The sequence below is a fragment of the Neovison vison genome, chromosome 1 (assembly GCF_020171115.1).
Source record: "Neovison vison isolate M4711 chromosome 1, ASM_NN_V1, whole genome shotgun sequence".
Lineage (NCBI taxonomy): Eukaryota > Metazoa > Chordata > Mammalia > Carnivora > Mustelidae > Neogale > Neogale vison.
Genome location: NC_058091.1, coordinates 190,208,018 through 190,235,820, shown reverse-complemented (window position 1 = coordinate 190,235,820; position 27,803 = coordinate 190,208,018). Strand labels below are relative to the sequence as shown.

The 27,803-nt window shown below is 34.0% G+C and overlaps 1 long non-coding RNA gene across 1 annotated transcript in view; it reads left to right on the top strand.

Annotated features, from left to right (window-relative positions):
• The window catches only part of LOC122917068, a 282,102-nt gene extending 262,063 nt beyond the window's left edge, over positions 1-20,039 (top strand). Inside the window, exon 3 of the long non-coding RNA XR_006386347.1 lies at positions 19,989-20,039. This is a non-coding gene — a long non-coding RNA (uncharacterized LOC122917068). The remainder of the gene's footprint in view (positions 1-19,988) is intronic.
• Positions 20,040-27,803: the final 7,764 nt, after the last annotated feature.

The window sequence follows — 27,803 nt, the reverse complement described above, 5'->3', positions numbered from 1 at the left end:
CCTAGCCTTCAGTAGTGCCTCTTTTTCTTTTTTCTTTTTTTTTTTTTTGTGGTGAGTTTTTCTGTCTTGTCATTTCATCCAGATAGGAATATATGAATGAGAGAATAAAATACTAAAAGTGTGGCAAAGACCCCAGAAAAGTGTACACTAACCAAATCAGAAGAGATCCCAAATTGAGGGGAGAAGAAAGGGGGTAAAAAGAAGTTTAAAAATTAAAAAAAAAATTAAAATATATATATATATTAGACTGATGAATAGAATAGAGCCACCCATTTGATTTTGGGTGTATTTTGGTCTCTTAGATGAAACTACCTCCCAAAATTTTAAAGAAAGAAAAATTATATATATACAAAAATAAGGGTAAACATGATGAAGGGGTACAATATGACTGTAAAGATGAAAACTAAAAAAAAAAAATTCTAAAAAAGGAATTGTTAAGATAATTTGGTTGGGAAAAGAAAGAAAAAGAAAATGGAGAGAATTTGCTCAGGTTGGAGACTAGAACAAAGCTCTTTCCTAGATTTTGGGTGTATTTTCATCTATTAGAAGTTGTATCCCAAAATTTTTTAGATGAAAAAACCCTAAATATATACAAAAATAAAGTTAGATATAATGAAGGATAAAATATGACTATAATAATGAAGTTTAGAAAAAATTTTTTAGAAAGGTATTGTTAAGATAAACTAGTTAAAAACATTGAAAGCAGAAGGAGGAAAAATTTAAAAAGTAAGAATAAGAAAAATAAAAGAATTTTAAAAATTAGGTAATTTTGCAAGATTAAAGAATCATGGGGAAAGCCATGAATTCCATGCTTTCCTTTCCCCTCCTCTAGTAATCCGCTGTTCTCAATGATCCATGAGCTTTGTCTTGACTAGGTGTTCTTGCTGATCTTCTGGGGCAGGGGCCTGTTGTAGTGATTCTCAAATGTCTTTGCTGGAGGTGTAATTGCACTGCCCTTGCCAGGGGCCGGGCTAAGTAATGATCTCGGGTTTGCTCTCGGGGAGAGCTTTTGTTCCCTGAATGCTTTCCATAGAGCTTCAGAGGAGAGGAATGAAAATGGTAGCCTCCCTATCTCTGGCCTGGAGGAGCTGAGAGCTCGGGGCCCCACTCCTCAGTGTGTCCTTGGAGAAAAGCACTCAATCATTCCTGACTTCCTGGACTCTGGCTGTGCTCCGAACTTGACCAGCCTGTCACCGAGTGTTATTGTCTCTGGCACACAGCCCCATCTGGAGTCTCCAAACCCAGTAGATTCCTGCCACTCTGCTCTTCTGGCAGGTCTCCCTGGATCTGCCACTTGTGGGGTCTCTGTTGAAGGAGCCGTGGCCTGACTGTGCCACGGATCACGGTTTAAGGTAACCCCAAGCTGAGAGCTCAGTCCTTGGCTCTGTCTCTGTAGCCGACTTCCCTGCTCTGATACCTAGGAGCTCTGCTGCAGACACCCCCGATCCTTCTGTACCCTGCAGGACCTGAAATCATGCTGTCCCTGTGAGCTCTCCACCCCTGCTTAGCCTGGAGCGATGTCCCTTAGTGGAGCAGACCTTTGAAAGTTTGAATTTTGGGTTCCTTTGCTCTACCACTTGCCGGGAGCTAGCTCCTCCTCCCACAGTCTATCTTCCCATTGCTTTGGATTCACTTCTCCACACACCCTACATTTCAGAAAGTGGTCAATTTTCTGTTTCTGGAATTGCTGCTCTTCTTCTCTTCTATCTTGTATTGGGTTTGTAGGTGTTCAAAATGGTTTGATAACTATCTAACTGAACTCCTGCGACCTGATGTCATCTCAGTTGGCTACTCTTCTGCCATCTTGATTCCTCTTCCAAGATTATTCTGTTTTAATATGTTTAAATTAAAACACACTTTCAAAGACCTGGTCAAAGACCAACAAACTGTTGTTGTTGTTGTTTATTTGTTTTTTAATAATTGCTATGTAGAAAGGCTTGAGTTCAGTAGAATCAAATTTGTTGAATCAATCTAAGCATCTTCAAAAGTGAGCTCACTGTTCATATTTACTATTGCTCTTTTTACAGTGTTTTATTTTTCCATAGTAAGTGTTATCCCCTGATACCAAACTAAGGAAATAGATTATACAATAATAGAGTGTAATATATTAGGAAATAAGTTAAAGATACTCTAAATTCTTCAGCAAGGTACTATTACTCAATTACTCTAAGCAGTGGGGGAATTTAAAAATAATAATAAGGAAATTATATGAGAGTCACTTTTACATAAGATTATCTAGAGTGGAAAAATATTTTCCGTAAGAGCAAAAGTAAATATGTTCTTTGCTGAAATAAAAAAGAAAAAATCCCCATACTAAACTTATTTTTGCCAATCTTTAAGTTGGGTAATTGAGTTTTAAATTGAATCACATATACCATCCATTAAATCACAACATCTCATCCTAAAACCTCAAATGTCCTGTAGATTCATTGAATTACTGTTGTGTTTTCTCATAACACCATATACAATACAGTAAAAATAGTGCTGTGCCTTAATTCTTTTTTATTATCCAAGAATGGATTCCTCTGTTCTTCCATCCTACTCTGTTTCCTCTGTGCTTTTTTTACTTTGTTGTATAAAAGCATAGTTGCTTAAATTTAACTGAGCACCCGGGTGGATTTAAGAGAGAATGCATCCCGAGGTCTCTCCCCTGGAAGTATTTCCAGAATATATGATCTAAATTATTGGAATAATGGTGAAAATCTAGCTCTGATAAATCTAGTCTTGTACCCCATATACATAATGAAGCAAAATTAGAGAGATACATATACACATAAACAGCAGATAGTGTGAAAATGTAAATTTACTGAAAATGAACCTTTTATAATGGATAAGAACCTTTTTGAATGGTGTGTTAGAACAATTTTTTTTCTTCCGTGTCAACCAACTTTATTTTCTAGTGCGACTTTTTTGGTGAAAATTGGAATTACCAAAACATGAATAGTTCATATCTGCAGAGAACTTCATCTCCAAAATGTGATTATATCTGCTAATTCCTTAATTATTCTCCCCATTTTCACAGTATGTTTAAGTATACAAATGATGTGTTTATAAAGTCTAGTTACTAATTTTATATTACTTGAATATGTGAAACCCCTAAACTTTTTTTGAGTTGACATTCTGGTTTTAGGCCAATGCACATAGATGCACACAACTTCTTACACATTTTGTTAAGTTCTTCTATTTTTTATTATGTTTTTTTAATATATTTTCATTGTTTCTAGGGCTGTCAGTAATGATAAGTGCATTGTCATAAGCAGATCACTTATACATGCATCTTGGCATAACTTATTCAACTGTATCCATTTGTCTTTTCATTATTGAAAAAAAAATGTTCCCCAATGCATACTGTCTGCTAGAAAATGTGCCAGACGGTGTGTGTACAAGAAGCTCTGTTTTTTGACCTCATAGAATTGATTTTTCATTTTTCTGAAAGACATAGAATAAGCAATTGCATACATAAAGAATAATAAGTGTTGTGATATGAAAAGTATAGTATCATCAGAAAGCATAATAGTAACTCACCTAGTCTATAGGACATTTGAAATTTTAAGCTGAGACCTAAAATATACCAGTGTAAACATTCTGATTTTAATAGATGATGTTTATTTTATTCACTTAGCCTGGGTCAACTTCCAATATTCTACATATCATATATATAGTAGGCATACAGAAAACCTATGGAAGGGGTGCCTGGGTGGCTATTAAGCATCTGCCTTCAGCTCAGGTCATGGTCCCAGGGTCCTGGGATCAAGCCCTGCACTGGGCTCCCTGCTTGGCGAGAAACCTGCTTCTCCCTCTCCCACTCCCACTGCTTGTGTTCCCTCTCTCACTGTGTTTCTCTCTGTCAAATAAATAAAGAAAATTTTTAAATAACAAAACAAAACTGTGGAATGAAGGATGGTTGAATAAAGAGTTTGGCCAAGTGGTTTGGCAGTGAGGTAGGTGCAGGGTTACAGAGAGAACAGAAATAAGGACTTAAAGTAAGGGAATATAGAGGGAAAATGTTCACCATTACCAGGGGAAGAATGAAGAGATTAAGCTGAAGAGGTAAATGTTGGCCAGATTCTCAAAGGTTGTAAGATAATTAGAAAACACTGAAATGATCTAAACACATCATCATTGAATTACATTTCAGAAAGATCACTCTCTTTGCTCAGTGGAAGATAGCTTAGAAGAGCCAAATCTGGTAGAAGAGATTTTTTAAAACACTGTAAGGGTCATCAAGCTGAGACCAGATGGTTCAGACTAGTAAGATAACAGAGGTTTTCATGAAATGTGGGTATATTCCTGAAATACTTAGTTTAGAGATGTGACAGACTGGTTTTGATTAGATATGAGGAATGTGGGAGAAGGTGGCATCAAAAAGGATTCTCAGGTACTGTAGAAGCAACAGTGGCAACTGAGGGAGAATCAGGCCCTTGCATATAGAATCTGAGATACTATGAAGGAACCCAGTTGACAGATGAAAGGAAGAGTTCTAAAACGGCTGTCAGTTTCCCCCTCAATAAGTTGACAATATATGCCTCCAAGTTGGGAAGGGTAGTTTAATGACTTAATGTCTAATTTGTAGGAAAACAATTGACTCTTTCAGCTGAGAAGTCATTTCTGAGGATTTTGCTTTAAAAAAAAATGGGAAGTTTAAGATGCTGTCACAATAGAGGCGAAGAGTTGGATCATGGAATCTAAACTAGACAGCTTAGTAAGTGGAGGCAGGAAGAAGTGGAGAAAGGAACTGAATGTTCTTGAATCAAAAATAGCATGTAGGAGTAATTGACCAGCTGTTTGGAGGGAAGCATTCTTATTATTCTAGGTTAATTAAGAGTTAGTATGAAGGCTTAAAATTTTTGTTAGAAAATTGGGACGCCTGGGTGGCTCAGTTGGTTGGACGACTGCCTTCGGCTCAGGGCGTGATCCTGGAGTCCCGGGATCGAGTCCCACATCAGGCTCCCAGCTCCATGGGGAGTCTGCTTCGCTCTCTGACCTTCTCCTCGCTCATGCTCTCTCTCACTGTCTCTCTCTCTCAAATAAATAAATAAAATCTTTAAAAAAAAAAAATTGAGTGTAAACATATAATCCTGTGTCAGTACCTACATGCTGAGCATGTAACTAAATTTCTTGAAGCAGGATGAGAAATAAGCCTTGCTATCTTATTTATCTTTTCTTCCTAATTGCAAAATAGAGAAGTGGATTCATCAACACGTTGGGCTAACACTGTTCAAAAATTAAAGTAGGTGAGAAATGACAGATCTCTAGCATCTCTCCACGGACTCATTGACATCTAGGCCAAACAGTCTGAGAACAAAGAGAGGACTATTTTCATGTAAAAATTGTTCTCTCAGGGCAAATACAAATTCCTGCATATTCTGATACACCGTGATGCAACACTTTTAGCTTCATCCCAGGCCAATATATATATGAATGAATTTCTTGGCTCTTTTATAGGACAGACTTCTTTTTATTTAGATGCTAATAAATTCTAGTATATTACCTGTTCAAGAAAAAATCAATTGACAAAAGTATTTTGTGGTCCAAAAATTATTTATGTAGTAGGGAATCAAAAAATACCTAATCTGAAATAAAATTAAATGAAGCTATTTCACCTCCTAGACAATCCTGCTTTTGACAAATAGATAGGATCAGTTTAAATGGACACCACTGTCAACTCTCTCTGTTCATTGTTCTCCAAGAGAAAATAAAATGAGATAAATGATTTCTGAAATAAATGACTTCTATCTCTTTTATAAAGACAGGAGTTATAGGATAAATGTTTGCATTCAACACTTCCAGGTGGTTGAATGTTATACAGAAAGTTACTTAATTTTCTTCAGAATGAGCAAAAGTTCAGGAATGTAAATTCTTATTTTGCTAGGGAGATAATTGACTATTTTATTGAGAAATCAATTCCAAAGATTTAGTTACTGTGAGAATGAAGATTCTGAGACAAAGGAGATGTGGAAAAAACCTGCTTAGCATTGTCAAAACAGAATGAATTGTATAAATGCACAGTCTATTGGGGAAGTAGGGAATGATTTTCTAGCTATGTCTGTAGGGATCTGAGCTTACTATGCTAAATTATTCCTCATTATCACTTTCAGTTTACCACATGAGTCTCCCAAATTTTATGTGGCATAGACCAAAATGAGTGAAATCAGGGAGAGGCCAATATATGATACTTCCAGATAAATCTAGACAAGAAGCAGTCTCTTTTATTCCATTCTGAAATTGTATATATATGTATATATATATATCTATATGTATATATATAATTATAGTGATGACCTTTATCTGTTCTTAGAACACTGCTTGTTGTCATAATCATAAGGAAAGTGTTGAACAGACACTTCTCCAATCAAGAAATACAAATGGCTATCAGACACATGAAAAAATGCTCATCATCATTAGCCCTCAGGGAGATTCAAATTAAAACCACATTGAGATATCACCTTACACCAGTTAGAATGGCCAAAATTAACAAAACAGGAAACAACATGTGTTGGAGAGGATGTGGAGAAAGGGGAACCCTCTTACACTGTTGGTGGGAATGCAAGTTGGTGCAGCCTCTTTGGAGAACAGTGTGGAGATTCCTCAAGAAATTAAAAATAGAGCTTCCCTACGACCCTGCAATTGCACTCCTGGGTATTTACCCCAAAGATACAGATGTCGTGAAAAGAAGGGCCATCTGTACCCCAATGTTTATAGCAGCAATGGCCACAGTCGCCAAACTATGGAAAGAACCAAGATGCCCTTCAACGGATGAATGGATAAGGAAGATGTGGTCCATATACACTATGGAGTATTATGCCTCCATCAGAAAGGACGAATATCCAACTTTTGTAGCAACATGGACGGGACTGGAAGAGATTATGCTGAGTGAAATCAGTCAAGCAGAGAGAGTCAATTATCATATGGTTTCACTCATTTGTGGAGCATAACCAATAGCATGGAGGACAAGGGGCGTTAGAGAGTAGTAGGGAATTTGGGTAAATTGGAAGGGGAGGTGAACCATGAGAGACTATGGACTCTGAAAAACAGTCTGAGGGGTTTGAAGTGGCGGGGGGGTGGGAGGTTGGGGTACCAGGTGGTGGGTATTATAGAGGACACAGCTTGCATGGAGCACTGGGTGTGGTGAAAAAATAATGAATACTGTTTTTCTGAAAATAAATAAATTGGGGAAAAAAAAAAAAAAAAGAAAGTGTTGAATTAGTAGTTTAAGCACTGACTTTATACTCTCACATCTAAGAAAAATGTCTTTAACTTTAGATCATCCCTTTTATAAGATAATAACCTTCATTGTTAGCCTGATACATGATTTAACAATATTTCATACATGCCATTTTCTCCTTTTACTTCTGATTAAATAAAATCATGATGTCAAAACTGTGCAACTCCTAACATCTGTCTTTTAAATTTAAATTTAAGTTAATTAAAATCAGAAACAATAAAAATTCATTTCTTTGGTCACACTAGCCCAATTTCAAATGCTCAAAAGCCACATTTGACTAGAGGCTATTTATTTATATTATAGAACATATCCATCACTCTACAAAGTTCTGTTGGACAGTACTATCATAGAGTTACACTGAAAACACTCCACTATTCAGGTATCTGATCACTTCTAAAAGACTAGGTCATTATATTTTTATGGGCATTTTCCAATAAAGAAGCAACATGTGTTAAGAGAAGTAACATTGTTGGTTAAAAATTCAGAATAAATTTTTGCAAGACAAAAACAAAGGTTACAATATAGGTTAGATTCTCTGTCTAGTCCGCAAAACCTATTTAAGATTTTATTTTTTTTAAGATTTCATTTTTTTTTTATTTATTTGAGAGAGAGAGACAGTGAGAGAGAGCACGAGCGAGGAGAAGGTCAGAGAGCGAAGCAGACTCCCCATGGAGCTGGGAGCCTGATGTGGGACTCCATCCCGGGACTCCAGGATCACGCCCTGAGCTGAAGGCAGTCGTCCAACCAACTGCGCCACCCAGGCGTCCCCGCAAAACCTATTTAATAGTCATTGAACTGTATTAATCATCAACAGTAGTATTCTCAAGTCCTTCTGGGCCTTACAGATTTTTTGGCAGAAGTTTTTAAGGAGCGAGATTGTATATCCTCACTGACAGATCTCTAAATTTAAAACTATTTATACAACGAAGCAGAAAATAATCCAATAAATAATTCATTCAGATTAGATTTACAGATATTTACTAAGCTTAAATGTAACTGGTAGGAATGAAATTTCCCTAAAGTTCAGTGATTAGAGTAGATTGCATTTTCAATTATATACAATGATATCTACTCCTTCCGCTTCTTTGTAAGGTGACCTTTACTTTCCCTAGAAAAAGTGGAATCTATTTTCCCTACCCTTGAGTTTGGGCTGTCCAGGGCAGCCAGCCTTCCAGAAATTGCCCGGGAGTGCCCTGGTTTTAGCATTGAAAGTCCTGGGCCTCAGGAAAAAACTTAGCCCCAGGCAAAGAAGGATGGTCGGTGACCTTCACTGTCCCTGTGATTCATTTTGAACAATACAGTGCAGAATAAGTATCTGTAACTTCTGAGGATGGGCTTTAAGAGAGCTATAATTTCTACCTTCAATACTTGGAATGTTCTTTCTTAAAGTTAGTCACTATACTGTGAGGAAACCGAAGAAGCCACATTAGGAGGTCACATGGAGAACAAAGGCCCCAGGCCAATAACATCAGCGGATCTCCCAACCAGCAGCTAATCCAAACTGATAACCTTGTAAAGGGTCATTTTGGACATTTTGGACATTTAATATACCTTCATATCATTCCACATCAAGTAAGAACAAAAACCAGCTTAGCTTACCCGTGGAATCAGGAGAGATAGATAACAGTGGTTGTTTTAATCCTCTAGTTTATGGATAGTTTTTTTATGTAGCAATGAATAATTGAAAAAAGTGGCAAAAAGATCAGCAGGTACTCAGAAGTAAATGTCTAAACATTAAATACTGCGTGTGGGAGAAAATGGATTGGCTGTGTGATCAGTATGCTGATTTTTGAGCTCCAGATCCTTATTTTTTAGCTCTGGGATTTGGAACAGATCAGTTAGTCTAACTTCTTCCTGAATAAACTGGAGATTACAATATTTTACAAAACTTGGAGAATTTTCGGATAAGGTGACAAATACAGCCTTAAACCACAAAGTACTATAAAGATACAAGAAAATGTTACTATGTCAGCCATAAATAAACAATCATTATACTATTATTAAAATGTAAATATAACAACATGTTTATTTAGAATATGAATTTCATTAAAGAGGGGCAGCTTAGATAAAGGTGAAAGTTACCATTGGTTTCCATAAAAGCTTATTAGTAAAATCTTGACTAGGAGGAAAAGCAACACATCCTATTCCTAACTTAGCCAAATACACTAAGGTACTTTGTATAATGTCAAGATCTATCCCTTCATGTTCACTGAGAACCCACAAAATTATTTCAGACCTCATGAGACTCCTCCACATTACATTTCACTATGGTCTTTCATTTTAGTATTTTAAAGTTTCAAGATTTACTTTGCTCCTAGCATTAAATTCTCATTAGTTTTCCTGTTTTTTGTTTGTTTGTTTTGGCTCATTTTCTCTGTGATATGGGCAATGTAAAAAGAATTACCCAGATAAAGTTACACACAACTTCTAGCTCCTATGATGCTCTAGGAAGAAAGTAATTCTGTTGCAGAAGGGTCTTTGAGACAATAGTGAAAAAGGAATTAAAAAACATTTAATAAGCATGCAACTTGAAATAAGTTTTTTGGCTTGTTTTATTAGAAAAATTGACATTTGGTTAATGTACAGAAGTACTACATTATGAAAATTTTAATTAAAAATTTAGTAAACCCATGAAGAAAGGTTAACCATGTAACTTCCAAGTCTTAATATAGAAATGATGATAAAAACATCTCAACAAAACCATAATGTTTTTTGTGTCAGTATATTCCATAACATGGTAAAAATAAAACTGAGTTTTTACCAGGCAAAATATTTTTATCCTTTTCATGGTTAGTATAATGCTGCTGAATTTTTAAACTTGTTATAGAGATCTGTTAAATTTTACTGCTAAAATTGAGGAAGGAAAATTATACACATGGGGTCTTTAACAGGTTTTGTGTCTAACAGCTTTGACACTATTCCACTGATTTTTGTCCCTGCCCTGATGGGTAGTCTTGAGAAGTGCCTGTTGTCTGGAGTCTAATGTCACAGCAATTAAATTCCCACAGGAAGCAGTAGCTTTAGGAGATGTGATTAGATTGGAGACACTGATGCTTGTTTTGATTTTGAAAATGCATCATCGATCAAGACTACTGATTTCAGCAACTGCTCTTGCTGAGGGGAGGCGTGGGCTTAGCTTCTGCCTTTATATTTCACTGTGGGGAAAATAAAGTCTTCTCTGCCTGTCAAGCCTTTACTCTGATACAAGGCCAATGCCTTTAGCAGATAATCCCCCAAATGTCAAATAACCTTTATTTCCCAGAGGTCATGTTGATCTTTTTCTTTTCATTCTGACCTCAGAGCAGACCTATTCATTTTACATCTGACATCAGACCGTGAGAAAACAGAGTAAGTTTTAGCTTTTTTCCAGGCTTGTTGGGGTGCTTTTTGTTGTTGCTGTTACTGTTCTTCCCAACCCTAGCACCAGCCACCAAAGGAATGTGGGGTGTGTGTGTGTGTGTGTGTGCACGTGCGTGTACACATATGTGTTATTATTGTTCAAGGCATATCAGAGAAATTCTGAGCACTTCGTTTAAGTCAACTAATTTTGGAAACAAAGGAAGGCATCAGTAATACGAGGAAGTTGCCAAATGAAATTAACTAGTTACGAGTTTCTTGTTAATAGTCAAGAATTTCACCAGTCACCATTTTGGAACAGATTCCTCTCTTCATGATTACCAGGCCTCTAAATCCCGTAAGATGTTTTTCAAAGGCCCTGCACATCTGAAAATGAAGTTAAATGATTCTACTCATAATATTCAATGCATGTTTATTCACACAAAACTGCACTCTAATAGAGGTGACTCTATCATATAATTATCAGAGTAATATATATATATAATGAATATGCATTGATATGAATTGTGGAATCAAATGATTGCCTGACCAATTATATAAGTTTACCAATCCATACTATTGAGAATCCTGTAGCTTTCCCTAAAAAGACCCTCAAAATTATTACTTTTTATTTCAACTGCCAAATTATCCTAAGGGTAATGTTCTCAATATTATTTCAACATTATTCTGGAAAGAAAAACTCAAAAAGTTAAAAACTCCTTTTTTTGTTGTTCCCAAAATAAAGAATGTTGGAGAAAAGTACTAGTTTAAAAATAAGTCAGCCCTTCCTAAAATTATTTATATTGCATTAAAATACATAGTCTTCCTCATATGAAAACTGCTTTTCAAAAAAGCAAAAAAGACAAATTACTTTTAAAATGAGGGTAATACAATGATTAAGCTTCAATAACTGGGTCCACCATCTAGTTTTGTTATTTTAGGAAATATACCTAATCTTGTTAATCCTCAGTTGCCTTACCTGCAAATGGGGATTATAATAATACTTAACTCACAAGGTTGTTGTGACGATATAATTAGATATATATGTGAATCACTGTAATTGAGTGAATGATGCATAGTAAGAGGGCAGTAAATATTAGTGGCTGCTAGGCTAGCTCTTGAAATATAATTTTAAGGTATCATTTCTGTAAGTTTGGCTTTGCTCTAAGAATTAATCTTTAGTCTCCATTCAGAAGTGTTTTCTTGGGTGCCAACTATGAGTGAGCAACGTGCTTGGAGCTTAGGTTATGAACTAAGTTAAGACAAATTAGGAACTAAGACTTTGGAATGGGACAAAGAGTGGTGTACACACTCAAACACACAGCAATGGAGAGCTTCAATACATACTGTGGCAACATCACGGAGGAATATGCACAGTGGTCTGGTCCCCTAACCCCTTCTAGACAAATGATGACAATCAATGACACAGAGGATGAAGAGGTATGGATCATGGTGATTGACTTGGAAGTATAATCAAAACAAAGGACTACTAGCATGATCAAATGCACAAAGGTAGAAATAGCATAGGACAGAACTGTAAAGCACTGGATGAGAGCTAGGAGAACCTTGAATGTTCTCAGATGCTCTGACATTATTTGGTAGATGATAGGTGGTTGGTAAGCAGCTAAGAGATGTCATCAAACTTTGCATTTTAAGTAGACCATTGTAGCAAAGATTGTAAGTATGCATTTACTTAGGGTCTTTGAAAAGGATTTAGGCTGGGTTCTTAATCTTTTTAGCAGAAAATGAGTTAGGTCAAGAACTTGTCAGAGATAGAAGCCCATTGTTTTGAAAGGAGCTGATACAGATACCCCTTTTCCCACAGTACACATACCATGAATGCTCCTCCAACCCTTTGGATACTATTACCACTTCACCTCAAATCACCTCCATAATTAATTTGTTTCAGGGATGCTGCCACAAGAAAACTGAGGTGTTCTTGTATGTGTATGTGTTTTTAATTTCTCAAGCTCTTTTAAATATTGCTGTATTTAAACCTAAATCAGATGGGCAGAAGGAGTAGACTGCACTTAGAGACAACTACTGCCAGATTGGGGAGGGTTTCTTCTGTGTCTTCGGTTACTTTGCAGCCACAGCTGACTTCAGGGATCAGATTTTAAGAGTAAAGGAAGATGAGAATGTTCCATCTCTGCTGCTTCATAACAAATCAGATTTAGGAGATAAAAAGAAGGTTTCTGTAGAAGAGGTAGAGACCAGAGCCAATCAGTGGAATGTTAGCTATGTGGAAACATCTGCTAAAATGTGAGCTAATGTTGACAAAGTATTTTTTTTTAATTTAATAAGGGAAAGTCTAGCAAGAAAGATGAAAGACCTCTGAAATGGAATTTGCTGTGGTTCTGATTATATACACGTGAGATGTGCCTGACCCAGCCATCTGGGCTCACATGGTTTGTACCATAAGTACCTGTGAGGGGCCTGCTCTCTGTGTCTGGTCTATTAAGTGCCCATGCTAGTGGTTCAGTTCAACTTCCAGAATCCCAGGTTCATGGGGCATCACCTTCTCAGCACATTTGGCCCCTGGCATTCCTTGCATTTCTGGGTCAGCTCAGACTTTACCTGCTGGCTTCCTTGGTGTCAGGCCTTCCCAGTTGTTGCTGCCCTATGAGTTTGTTCTCACCTTAATATGTAGAGAATATTGCTTATAATGATGTTACATATGCACACAATTATAAATATGCATGAACTTTGCAAACAATGAAAGTCCCAACTAGAGAAGATTTTGTGCCATGAGAAAAATAAATAAATAAATAAGATGAAGTGAGTTGATAATTGAAATCATTAAGGTTGCACTGATACTGAAAAATGAGACTCATTTATCAAAAACACATTAAAGAAGTCATTTTAGCTTGTGGTCAAGAACTCTTCATGGATATGATACCAAATTTTCATGGATATGGTATCAAGGCAAAACATTTATTTTTTTTTTTTACCCAATCAGTATATGTTAGTTTCTAGCAATGTTTGCCATATATGAGGATGAACAGAATGGTATAAAATAAGAAACAGAGCTTTAATGCTCTCAGGAATAATGGTCTCAGGATTTTGTGAAAATTTTACTTCTTGGGTTTAATAGAAAAGTCAAGACATAAAACACATATCAAAGTCCATGTACAATCCTGAAATAGTGACAAAATAAATTGTGTGATATTCTTGAATATTTTATCTATTATTAAAAAGGTATTCAGGGGCACCTGGGTGGCTCAGTGGGTTAAGCCGCTGCCTTCGGCTCAGGTCATGATCTCAGGGTCCTGGGATAGAGTCCCATATCGTGCTCTCTGCTCAGCAGGGAGCCTGCTTCCCTTCCCCTCTCTCTCTGCCTGCCTCTCCATCTACTTGTGATTTCTCTCTGTCAAATAAATAAATAAAATCTTTAAAAAAAAAAAAAGGTATTCAGTAATAGTAGAAGCATCATTTGTGATATTGATTTGATTATGCCAGTTTATTTTTTTCACAATATCATTCTTTGAATATATGCTGTTGAAAAAGATGCTGCAACATCATATAGACAATGTGTTTATATAAACATGTATAGATATGTATAGACATATACATATATATACATAGCCAATATATATGAATACTCAATACATATATATAAACATACTCAAGTGTGTGTTTTTTATATATACATATACATACCCAAGGATATTGGCAGTTTTTTCAAGTAATAGGTATTTTCAAATGAGGGTATTCTGTAAACAATGACATTTTAAAAGAAATATTTAACTGGGGCTTATTAATAGGATGAAGAGAAAACAAAAGTACATTGAAACTATGGGATTGTTCCTCATAAAATGGGAACATTGTGTTATTCAGATATAGTAATAGGTATATCTACTCAAGTTTATGAGAGCATATTAAGGCAGTGACTTATTTATTAGCAAATAAATAGTATGCATTTGCAGACCTAAGATAGTTTCATTTTGTTGAGTACTCAAGTAACTTCTGCAAAAACAATTTTTTTTTTTTCTGGGCATATAGAGACAGCTTATTCAAATAAATGATTTATATTCATAAAAGCAATTGTTGGTCAAGACTCTGCTTCTTAATGTAGCTTTTTTGGTGTTATTTTCTTTTTTTTGTATTGACATTTTAGGTAATGTTAGCTTCTGTTTAAATGTAATAATTCTAAAAATGTAGGTCGTGATAAGCATCAAAGTTAAGAAAGAGGAGGGAAGGATGGAAAGAGGGAGGTGAGTGGAATGACAGGGAGGAAAGAAGGAATGAGAGAATGAGAAAAGAGTAATTGAAAGAAAAACAGAAAAAATAAAATATGAAAATGACATTTTCTAATAAGTAACGTTTACATGCAATGCACATGTTTTCAAGTAAGTACTGTATCAGAGGAAAAATACAGTAAGCTTAAGTACAGTCTCAGGATTGTCAGGAAAACTGATTAATTTTGCTCTCATTCCCATTTTCTCAACAATCTTTGTCTTCAGAGTGGATAAATGCAGTGTCACTCTGGGTTCGCTTGGCAATCTTAAAATTGTCACAAGAATGGATTGGGTGCCGTTTTCTCTTCTTGTTACAATCTTTGTCATGAGCTCTCACAGACCTTTTAATGCTTGATATGCTCTCATTCTCATTACATATTCTCATTCCCATAACAAAGATTATAATGAAAGAAGAAAATGTCATAAAATTAATCCATTCTCATAACAGTCTGTAACGAGGGCAGAAAATTGAGCAAAATTAATCCGTTCTCATAACAATCTGAAGATTGTAATGAGAACAGAAAATGGCATGAAATTTATCCTTCTTTTGACAATCTTTAAATTGTAACAGGGCAGGAATGGGATACAAGATTAACAAGCCCTTGGGACAAAGGCTCTAAGTAGAAGTGAAAATCATACAAAATTAATTTGGTTATGTGTGTGTGTATGTATGTGTGGGTTTGTGTTTGAGAAAGGCCTGAAAGCCTAAAATTTTAATGCCTGGTTCCATTGGGATACCAAACTAAAAGCAATAACTATTTTAATTTGCCTTAAAAATACTAGAGCCTGACACCTTCGCTAAGATAGTGAATTAAAACAAATATGAATATTCACTCTTCAAGTAGACCCTAAGGGCAAAACTGTTTAAGTAGGATAGTAAAGAAAGTGGAATTTGTTATTGAATTTATGAATTTATGAATAACCCATTTGTTATCCAATAATTTTAATTTAGAAATCTTTGGAAATGAATAGCAGTAGATGTAGTCTGATACTGAGCAACAGTTGTGTGACCACAAAGTTTAATTCCTTTGTATGCGTAACTGGCCCCTGTGCCTGTATGTATGCAAATTACAGTGGCCCATTTCCACTAGCATACATCTGCAGTCGAATATCCAGATTTTTGGTTTACACTAACTTTTTAAAATAGTTTATCAGTTGTATAATTTCCTCAGTTAGTCACTTAATGAGTTGAATTTATGACTGCCTTTCAGAACGTTTTCATTTTATAATATCCTCACTTTCTAAAAGGAAACTAAGGTCAAACAACACTTGCAGAGACTGCAAATCTATTCAAGCAGAACATGAACAGCTTTTTATTTGCCTTTATAATTGAAGTATAAACAATATAATGAATTAATTGCTAATTATTCTTACTTATGAGGGCACACATATTTGTGCATAGAATGGATTTTAAAAATACTTATTTAGCACCAATGTTAAAACATCCATTATAAATAGATTTATGAATATATTCACACTTTACAAAAATTATAAACTTTTTTTCTGTGAGTACAGGACCTGTTACAAATAAGCAATAATTTTAGTTGCTTAAACAATAGCCTATGATTTTAAAGGTATATATTAGGGACTAATAATGAATGGCAATAATATTAAATACTTACAAAGTTTTATTTTTATAGCATTAAAATGAAAAGTCTCATTTATGTATTGTTTTCCCTCTTTAAAACTGAACCTCCAATAACATTTGAGAAAATTGAAAGTTTATCAGTGAAATTGCAATAAATTATTGGGATGCAAACCTATTTTGTGGTATTTTCCTGATACTTTACAAGGAAATATCTATTTGAAAACCCTTGTAGTTATGTATAATGATTTCACTGGTTTAAATGCATTATTGAACATCAATTGTCTTGAACATAAAGATAGTATTCCAATAAATTGGAGGTATAATTAGCATGTTTAAAAAATATGCCTTCTTAATAGGTTTTTCATACCCAGAGCCTAGCTGTGAATGATTTGCTAAACTGTATCTTCTCTGTTTCTTTTGACAAGAAAATATATACAACTGTAAGTACAATTAAGAGTGCTTTTTTGATAAAAAGAAAATTAGAGTCTAGGTCAAGTAAGTAAATCGAGACATGGTCATGGTGCCATATTTTGAGAAATTTGCAAGACCTGGGTATAAATTGTCACCTATTTTTCTACATCCAGAAGAAAGATAAATATAGTGATTCATAGTACTTGTGAAACCTTCAGAAAGTAAACCTTTTGCTTCATGGAAAAATGAGAAATTTGGGAGGTGGCACTTTTCATCATCAACAAAAGCTATTTTTGCAGACCAAAGAAGAAATGAAAAACTTTTCATTTATTTAGCTGTTCCTGGAAAGGTTGTAAAAGGTCCTATCATGAAAGACGAAAAGGAAGAGCTGTTCATAGAAAGCTTTTAAAGAACAAACATCATAAGCTCAGATTCATATGGTAGGTGGAATATTGTAGGAAGGTGCAGGGGGCAAAAGCACCAGGATGTGATCCCAGAAAGAGGAGCCTCTTCTCTGTACTTTTGTCATTGTTCCCACCTTTTATATACTTAGCTATAGGTATGTTCCAATTTAATGTACTATTCTGTGTGGAAATCCAGGTTTCAAAAAAATGTGAGTGGAAGTTCTCTTTTAAATTAGTTTTATTAAATAGTACCCCATGGGGCATCTTTACAGCGTACACTCAATATAATTCCAATGCAATAGGAACCATTATCAAAATGTGTTTATCATTCATGGTAGGCTTTTTCAAATTGTACTGGTATGGTACACCAAAGTCTTTGTATCTGAATATATCGATACATACTACTAGTAACAATACCTCATTGTCATTGTTTTATTGAAGTAAAAATTAGCCACTTCTGACCTGGGCAAAATTGAATATTTTCATTATATTATAGCATAATCATTAAAAAAAAACTTTCATGTGAAATATATGGAGAATGTTTTGTGTTTTCACCAATCATATGAGAATTCCTTTGCAGTGGAGGAAACTCCAAGAGATTGTGGTTACCATAGTGGCAGATGAAATAGAGCCTTAGAGAAGAAAAAAGGGACTTGATAATACAGGGAGGAGTGGAAGGCAGAGCACTGTGCGAGGAAAAGGATGCAGAGAGAATAGAAAAGCTTCAGGTGACAGTGGTAACAGAGAATCTGTGGGCTTGATTAAAGTGTTTGTTTTGTATATATGATGAAAATATTTTCCTCTCGGTCATCTACAAAATAGTGAATAATTTATGTATTACTCTCTAATTCACCTATATAAACAGAATTTTGTTTTGGAAGCTTGAAGAATTGGATAAAATGATACTGATGATACTGAGTTTTACATGTGAGGAATGGAACAAGATAATTCATATCTTGTATTCAGCTAGTGGATAGAAATTTTACCAAAATAGAGAAAACTGGACTTGGGATGTGGCAGTTTCTCCAAACTTTGTCAGTCTTGGAGTATAGATATGATCCAAGATAATTAATAGATTATTTAATATATTTTAAAAGAAAGTTATGGAAACATATTCTGTCATAATGGTCAAGATAGTTCTCCAGGCAATATAAATTTCATTGGTTATCAGTAGAAATATACTTAAGAATGTCATTCAGGGCAATTACCTTAAAGCTACCTACCACCAAAATCAACTCATATTCTACTTATATTCTACTAATAAGAAAAAAAATGCTTTTTGTTACACTTTTGGCTTTATAACAGAATCTGAAAACATGTGGAAACTCAAATAAAAATGATCCCTCTCTTTGTTTCTTTTTTGAAGTGTGACCCACCTCCATCCAACTGAGACTTTCTCATTCCTAATTTCAATTTTGGTTCCCATTCTTATATTCTTATCTTTTATAAAGCATTATACAAAGTCTCAGAGCTATTAGGACTCAGGGCTAATTTCTAAGACAGGCTTTGCTTGTAAGAAACAGCTGTCAGAAGTGACAGGGTACAATTGTTAAATGTCTAAAATAAAGGCTAAATAAATGCCTGCGTATAAAGTGGTATTTTTCTTCTATGTCTAAACAAAACATTTTCTTTCCATTCATGTTGTTTGCCAGACTTAATATATCACTTGTCTCATTCTTATTAAAATGAATTATCAGTGCAGTGCTGCACATGATCAGTGAAATCCAAAGGAATTACCTATACTACTAATTCTAGACTCAGTGCAGAACCACTTCATGATTTTAGTGTTGCTAGGAAAAACAAACTGATCATTTTACTGACTGAACATATTATATTGAATTTTATTTGGTCGGAAGGAGTTTTCAATGGGTTTTGATTCACAGTATTTAATTCAAATCTAGGGATTTAACACAAATCTAGGGATTTAACATAAAGTTTATAGATTGCAGTTTGAGAGTTAATAGGGGAGCATAAAACCCAAACATAATTCAAGAGAGGTGTTGGTAAATAGCAAAAAAATAAAAATAAAAATAAAATTTGGGGGCAGAACAAAATAAACTAAAGGAATTCAAAAGGAACCTTTGGCACTATTGTCAAGTAATCTAAAATGGGAGATAAAATGGTGTGGGGAGAAAAAAAATGCCAAAATAACAAAGGAATGAGAATGCAGTTTTCTACCTTAGAGCTTAGGCTTTAGAAGATCAGGTCCTTGAGAAACATGAAGATGAATACAGACTATCCAGAATCATCATCAAAAGTAAAATGATAGGGAGATGGACAGACTCATCCATAGTTCGATACTAGAAAAAAGTGACTGTGTTTCTAGGGGAACACAGTTTCCACAGTAAAGAGTTAACACCAGTGGTGTACAAGGAATATCTAGGCTTGAGATGATGATACCTTCCATTTGCAATGGTGGGTGGATACTGACCCACCTGGCAAGGTCTTCTGGGATGGAACAATGGTTTGCTATGCTCAGAAAATGCTGCAGCTGAAGTAACTTCAGTGATAAGGGGCCTCTGAGAAGTTCTTAATACCACCTAGTAAATAATCTATTCATTAAAAAAATTAAAAAATAAAATAAAATATATTAATCAACAAAGTAGTAGAATACTTATTTATTAACAAAAAAAATCTGTGTGTGCATATAAAGGAAATGTTCACACAGTAATACACCATTCATTTATTTGCTGTATTAATAGCTTTGAGATAATAAAAAATTATTTTTGTCTATTCGGTAATGATTTCTGTGCAGTCAGTCAGTAATTTCCTCTCTGTTCTTCTAGGTACAACGGAAGTCCAGGTTATTTCAGAGTCAACTTCATCAGTGAATGAAAGAGAAAGTACAAAGGAGAGAGGGAAACAGTAAGTTTGATGTTGAAATTTGTAATAACTTGCACCTAGGAAGTATAATTATTATGAGACTTTGCCTAGATATCTATAATCTGCTATAAGTGAAGGGATTAGATATTGCACATTAGATATAAAATAATTAAAATGTTTAGATGAGCATAAATTACTTAAAGGGGTAATTTATTGTTTCTATCTTGATTTGTACAATTTGGAAATTGTACAAAGAGAAGATGAAACCATGACTAATGTTGACAGCTGGTCTCATTTATTTTTGATGCATACTCAGAAGGCTTGCAAAGTTTCATATTTCTAAAATTGTATTTAGTAGGTTTCCTTCTGGGTAGTGCAGGTCTCCTCTTCCTCCAAAAATAGTCTTTGTGTAGCAGAGGAACTGTTGTGGGATTATCTCCTATTTCTATACCAGTCTCTTTTACCCCAGCTGCCACTGCTGAGTCCTTACAGAAAAGTGAAAGGCCACAATAAAGACAGTATCCAGAATTTAGTTAACATATGGAGGCAATACCCCTCTGTTTTGTTTCTGAAGAAACATAGACATTTTATTGAAACACAATGTAAGTTATGCTTTAAGAATTTTCAAAAATTTAACTGTTTTTTAAAACAATGCTAGTATTGGTATCAATGCATCAAATGTGAAACTGATAATGAATCACATAAATTATTACACTTAATATTTAGAGAGAAGAATCTTGAGGGTATGCCCTTCAAAATCCACTATATACTGAATTTTTACTTTCTACTATAATATTCCTTTAGTTTTAAGACCGTTCATCATTTTTGAAGAAAATTTATCTTCACTAATAAATTGATGTTTTAATGTTTAACTCTTGTATTTATGAACTGAGAATCAATGAAAATATTAGGGAAATAATTTTATTTATGATTGCCTAAGTTATTGCTTAGCTTAATCATGTGAACTAGTTAGTTTATGCTGATTATAAGCAAAGGAATATTGTAATGGTAAATTGGAATGTATCTTATTCATTATTGTACTTCTGTGATATAATCAAGAAACGTCTTTAGGGGCGCCTGGGTGGCTCAATGGGTTAAAGCCTCTGCCTTCAACTCAGGTCATGATCCCAGGGTCCTGGGATCAAGTCCCCAAGACCAGCATCGCATCAGGCTCTCTGCTCAGCAGGGAGCCTGCTTCTTCCTCTTTCTCTGCCTGTCTCTCTGCCTACTTGTGATCTCTGTCTGTCAAATTAATTAATTAATTAATTAATTAAATCTTTTACAAAAATAAATAAAAATAAAGAAAGTTAAAAAAAAAGAAAATGTCCTTAAAATGGAATTTTTATTTTAGCTTTTCCTTATAAAGCCTTATCTATAGCTTTAGGTGCTCATACTGAACCTTCATGTTGTAGTTGACCTTAACAGATTTCCCTATTAAAAATAAGTTCATTTAAAAATAATTCAAATTGTGTATATAAATATATTTTAAAATTAAATGATATATACATATATCAAGTAAAAATTGTGTTGATGAGAGAGTCCACTGACATTTTATTTAATCATATATATCATACATACATACACACATATATAGGGTATCATACTAAGCTATTTTTAAAATTTTTTCATTTGATATGTCATGTGGACAAAAATGAGGATTGAATGTGATAATAGTATGTGGAAAATTTGCTGGAGGTGGTTTTTTGTTTTGTTTTGTTTTGTTTTTTTAGTGGGTTGCTGTTCCAGTTTCTACTGTTGCATAAAAATTGTCTCCAGAGAAGAATAAATGGAACAAGATGGGATCAGGAGGGAGACAAACCATAAGTGACTCTTAATCTCACAAAACAAACTGAGGGTTGCTGGGGGGAGGGGGGTTGGGAGAATGGGGGTGGGGTTATGGACATTGGGGAGGGTATGTGCTTTTGTGAGTGCTGTGAAGTGTGTAAACCTGGCGATTCACAGACCTGTACCCCTGGGGATAAAAATATATGTTTATAAAAAATAAAAAAATTAAAAAAAAAATTATTAACATAAAAAAATTTGTCTCCAGAACTTAAAGGCTTAAAGCAATATTAATTATTTTGTTACTTCTCAGTTTTGGGTTAGGAATTTGGGAATGTATTAGCAGGATAGTCTGGCTTCAGGTCTCTTTTGAAAGTTTAGCTAGATGGTGGATGGAGCTGGAATAGCTGGTGATTGGAGAAGCTAGGGGCTTTTCTAGACATCTCTTTTTTATGTAGTTTCTGGGATGTGAGCCCTCCATCCTGGACCATCCTGTGAGTCCCCTCAGCCTGGTGGCCTGAAGGCAGTTAGACTGCCTACATGACTGCTCAGAGCTCCAGCATTGGTGCTCACTTGATCAAGTCAGAAGCTGAATCGCCTTTTATGATCTAGCTTTGGAAGTCACACATCATTTCCATCCTATTCTTTTTGAAACAGTCACAAATAAAATTATTCTGTCTGTGGATATGATGATCATCAATTCTGGTTTGCTTGGAGACTGTCCTGGTGTTAACACTATAATCCCACCTCCTGGGAACCCCTAGGAGAGTTGTTCACCCTACTCTTATTTAACAGAAAAGTGTTTAAGTTTAATAAATTCCTTTAGTAAATTTCAGCAGTGTTTTATTTCATGGTTATTGATTTTAGGGTTCTGTATAGCCAATATTTACCATGAAGTCTCCAGTGTTATATTCTAGAAGAATGATTGTTTTGCTTTAATGTAGCTTTTATTCTATAATTACTTTCTGTATTATGGCTGAAAGGAGGTCAGGTTTATTTTCTTCCATATAATTTATTTATTTGTTTAATTTATTAGAAAGAGCACTTCCCCCAACAAATATTTATATTATATATATATGTGTGTGTGTGTGTATAATGTAATTTTTTATATGATTTCCACTGCCATAATTAATGGAAATGTCTTTATGTCTTGAATTCTGGTACTAAAATTCCTTCACCTTTGTGCTCTTATTATCCAGTATCACTTTGGTTATTCTAGATCCTTTACATTTCCTTCTAGATTTTATAATCGGCTTGTGGATTTAAGAAAATGTATCTAGGATTGTATTGAAACTATGTATCAATTTGGACAAAATGGGCATTTTAAATACTTAAATACATTTTAATACACTAATGTGGTTTTGATGTACATTTATTTAGTTACTGAGTTTTTCTCAGTACTTCTCTGTATTTTCCAGTTTCAAGGTCTTGCTTATTTTCATTATGTAATTTCCAGATATTTGATATTGATGTTTTTGTAGAGAAGTGTAACTGATATTTTCGTTTCATTTTTTCTTGCTTCTTATATGTGTGTATGTATGTGAATATGTGATTTTTTGTGTGTATGTATGTTGTATCTATATGATTTTTCACATACTGACCTTGTGTTTGGAAACCTTCCTAAATTTACTTATTACTGTCAACATCTTATATTTAGATTATTTTGTATTCTCTGTGTAAAATGTATGTTATCTAAAGTAAAACTAAGGTAGCTTCTTTTTTTCCAACCATATATTTTTTTCTGATCTGATTTTAAAAGCTAAAATGTTCTGTAAAATTTGAATCGTAGTTTACAGTATATCTAATCTTTATCTAGTCTTGGTCTAAATTTCAATAATGTATCTAATTAGTGAGAAAATAGTCAACATTTTGTCTTTCAGTATAATATTAGAGACATATATTTGGTAGATTCTCTTAGTTATAGTTTTAAAATGTTATTTGCTATGCCCAGTTTCATGAGAATAAAATTTTTAATGATAAAATGGTAGTGAATTTTAGCAAATAATTTTTCTAGCTCTTTGGTTTTGTTCTTTATTCTGTTAATATGGTAAATCATAAGTAATGGTTTTCCATAAATAAATCCCACTTTATTATCATGTATTAACCATTTGATGCATCAACTGGATTAAATTTGCTGTGATTTTTAAAATTTTCACATCAATGTTCATGGAAAAATCTTTTCCTTAATTTTTCTTTCTGATGTCTTTGTTTCCAGGTTATGGTATCAGCATAATGCTGGTTACATAAAATGAGATAGAAAGTGTTGCTTTTTTTTTTTTTTTTCCTATGGGAGATTTTTTGGAACATTTGATACTATTTCTTCCTTAAGTATTTTGAACAATGCATCAGTGGAAATACCTAACCTATTTATTTTCTTTTTGACAAAGATTTTACATATGGATTAAATTTCTCTTACAGATATAAGATAAGATTTTCTATTCATTTTGTATTAGTACCAGTAAATTGAATTTCTAAGAAATTTGCCTATTTCTAAAAAATTTGCCTTAAAAATTCTAAGCTATTAACATAAAGTTATATGTAATATCTGTTATTATATTTTTAGTATTTATAGTTGTGATATCCCTATTTCCATTTCCATTACTGGAATTGTGTATTCTTATTTATTCTTTTCTCTTAGGAGTTTATCAATTTTATAATGATTTTTGAATATCTACCAATTGGCTCTACTGATTTTTTTCTGTTGTACATCTGTTTTTGTTCTTTGATATTTCCTCATTTAATTTTTTTTACTTTCTTCTTTTATACTTTGGCTTTAATTTACTGTTGTTTTTCTCTGATTGAGTCAGAAGCTTAGATAATTTATTCTCAGTCTTTTCTTGGTAATATGTGCTTTTTAAGTCATAAATTTGGTACATTACACAAGTTTTGATGTGTTTTATTTTCATTGTCATTCAGCTCAAAAGATTTCTTAATTTATGTTGTGGGTTTTTTTGGGGGGGCGGTGTGTTGGGGTCCTTAATTTCCAAACCCCTGCAAAAAGATATAGTATTCTACTGTGTGCTATACTGTGCAATTTTTATTTTTAACTACTTAGAGTTTCTTTATGGTTTAAGTTGAAAACTACTTTTGTAAATGTTATATGTGCACTTTAGAAGAATCCTTTTTTCTACCATATGGGCATAATGTTCTATAAGTATCTATCAGAGTAGGTTATTAAATTATATCATAAAAATCTTTCTTACCAATATTTTAATTTTCATCACCTGTGGTACTGCGAGGTAATTGTTAAAATCTCCGGACAGGATGGTTTATGGCTTTCTCTGTTTTTGAGTTTTGATTTCAAACTGTATATTTCAGTGGGTATCAAAATTGGATTTATATGTCTTTTTATCTAATTAAGCCATTTATCAGTATAGAATATTTTATTTATATCCAATGAACTTCTTGCTTTAAGGATTATTTTATCTGATAACATTAGTAGCACCCACTTTGATTTCCAGTGTTCACATGGTAAATATTTCTCCATCCATTTACTTTCAATTTAATTGTGTTATCATATTTAGAGTGGACTGTGTGTGTGCGTGTTTCTAGGAGTTTCAATATCATTTAATTTAATGTAATGGTAAATGAGTTGAATTTAAGTCTACCATATTGCTCCTGTTTCGAATTTATCCCATCTTTTCTTTGTTTATTCTGAATTTTTTTCTTTGATTTAATCAGATTTTAAATTACTTTACCATTTTATCATCTTTTAGCTTTTGTTTATGATTATTTCTGTTGATCTGTTAATTATACTATCCATTTTTTAATTTGTTAAAAACTACATTAAAACAATATATGAGCCACTTCTCTAATATTGCCATAGGTAGGCTCCATTTACCTTCTATGTGCCATTTGTTCTATTCTTGTGTTTTACTATGTTTTACAGATTCTGTGATAAATTCTATCATTACTCGGGGCGCCTGGGTGACTCAGTGGGTTAAGCCTCTGCCTTTGGCTCAGATCATGATCTCAGGGTCCTGGGATCGAGCCCCGAATTGGGCTCTCTGCTCAGCAGGGAGCCTGCTTCCCCCTCCATCTCTGCCTGCCTCTCTGCCTACTTATGCTCTCTCCCTCTCTCTGTCAAATAAATAAATAAAATCTTTAAAGAAAATTATATCATTACTCTAAGATGTCAATATTCGTTATACTTACCGATTTATTTACTATTTTTGGAAACTTCCAGTTTTTCTTAAAGGTTTTTTATTTCATCTGGGATGCTTTACCTTTAACATAAGTAACTACTTCTAGTATTTCTTAGGGTTCATATCTGTTGGAGACAAATTATTTAAGCTTTTCTCTTTTTTATAAAATCTTAATTCTGCCTTTGTTTTTGAATAATATTTTATTGTCATGTTATATCTTTCAATATTTTAAACCTGTAATTCTGTTGTATTCTGCCTTTAATTGTTTCTGTTGAAAAGCAAGCTTTTTATTCCTTCATTTGCTTTTAAGTATTTTCAATCTGTGTTTGTTTTGTTTTTAGCAATCTGTGATTTTCTTCATAGTTTTCCAGCTGTATGGTCACTGAATTGCTTGAATCTGTGGTTTTATATCTTTCATCAGGTTTAGACAATTCCTAGTCTTTTTTTTCAGTATTTTTTCCAATATTCTCTTTTCTTCTCATCTTATACCTCAATTACATACATTAGAAATATTTTGAACTCTTCTTTGTATATCTTTTGTTCTCCCCACTTTTCTATTTTTTCCCTATGTTTCAGTTTGAAGATTTCTATTCATCTCTTTTTGAAATCACTAATCCCATCTTCTGTTAGTTATAGGCTTCTGTTGAACCCTTCGATCAAGACTTCAACTAGTTATATATTGGTATTTATATATTGGTACTTACAGGGTACAGATTAGATTCTTATTTCTATTGATTCCAGATATATTTTGAAGTTACTTTGCTTTTCATTCATGCTTTCTATATGTTATTCCATTTTATTTAGTGTATTAATCACATTATCTGAGATCTTTGTGCATCACATCCAATATATGAATCATCTCTGGTTCTGCTGCTGTTCACTAATAAACATAACTAGTAAATTTTTTGAAAGAGTTTGACATTATAATTGCTTTTGAATATAAGTCACTTTTTACAAGCTTGTAAACAGAATCAAATTAAGGCTGTCCAGTCCTCTAGGGATGCAGGCCAAGACTTGTGATCTTCAACAATAACATCATAATACAAGATGCTAACAATAGGGTTATAAACACTAAGTAATTACCACTTATTTATGTATTTCCCTTAGGAAACAGCTAAAATCCCAGAGCTTAAATGCATGATATATATAACATCTCTATCTGCAGAGGACAGGATCACCCAAATTATGTGCTTGGCTAAACTATTGGTAAACCAGATCAGAGCTAGCCATGAATTAATGAGCAGGGGAGATTTTTATATTTTAAAAACTTTCTCTGAGGCTTAAAAAAAAAAAAAGACAAAAAACACTTCTGATTGTTATTAATAAGAAAGGAAATAAGCAAATATTACAGATGAGGGTACCTGGGTGGCTCAGTGGGTTAAAGCCTCTGTCTTCGGCTCAGGTCATGATCCCAGGGTCCTGGGATCGAGCCCCGCATCAGGCTCTCTGCTCATCAGGGAGCCTGCTTCCTCCTTTCTCTCTCTCTGCCTGCCTCTCTGCCTACTTGTGATCTCTGTCTGTCAAATAAATAAATAAAATCTTAAAAAAAAATAAAGCAACATGGCAATCCAATTTAAAAAAAATATATTACAGATGCATCCAGACCAATATTTAATTTTGCCAGGACCTAAACAACTTTGATATGTAGTATCTGTCACCTCTGCCAATTGAGATCTCTCTTTTTGTGGGTTCTCTTTCCTCACAGTATGATCTGGACTCTTCATTCAAGGCAAAACTATTGTGAATATTGGCCTTATCTTCTAAGTTTATCTTCTCTCATAAATTGTGGCCCAAAGTTGATTATTGCCCAATGCCTAAAAAGAATTTCTTGAAAGAAAGAATTTGAAAATA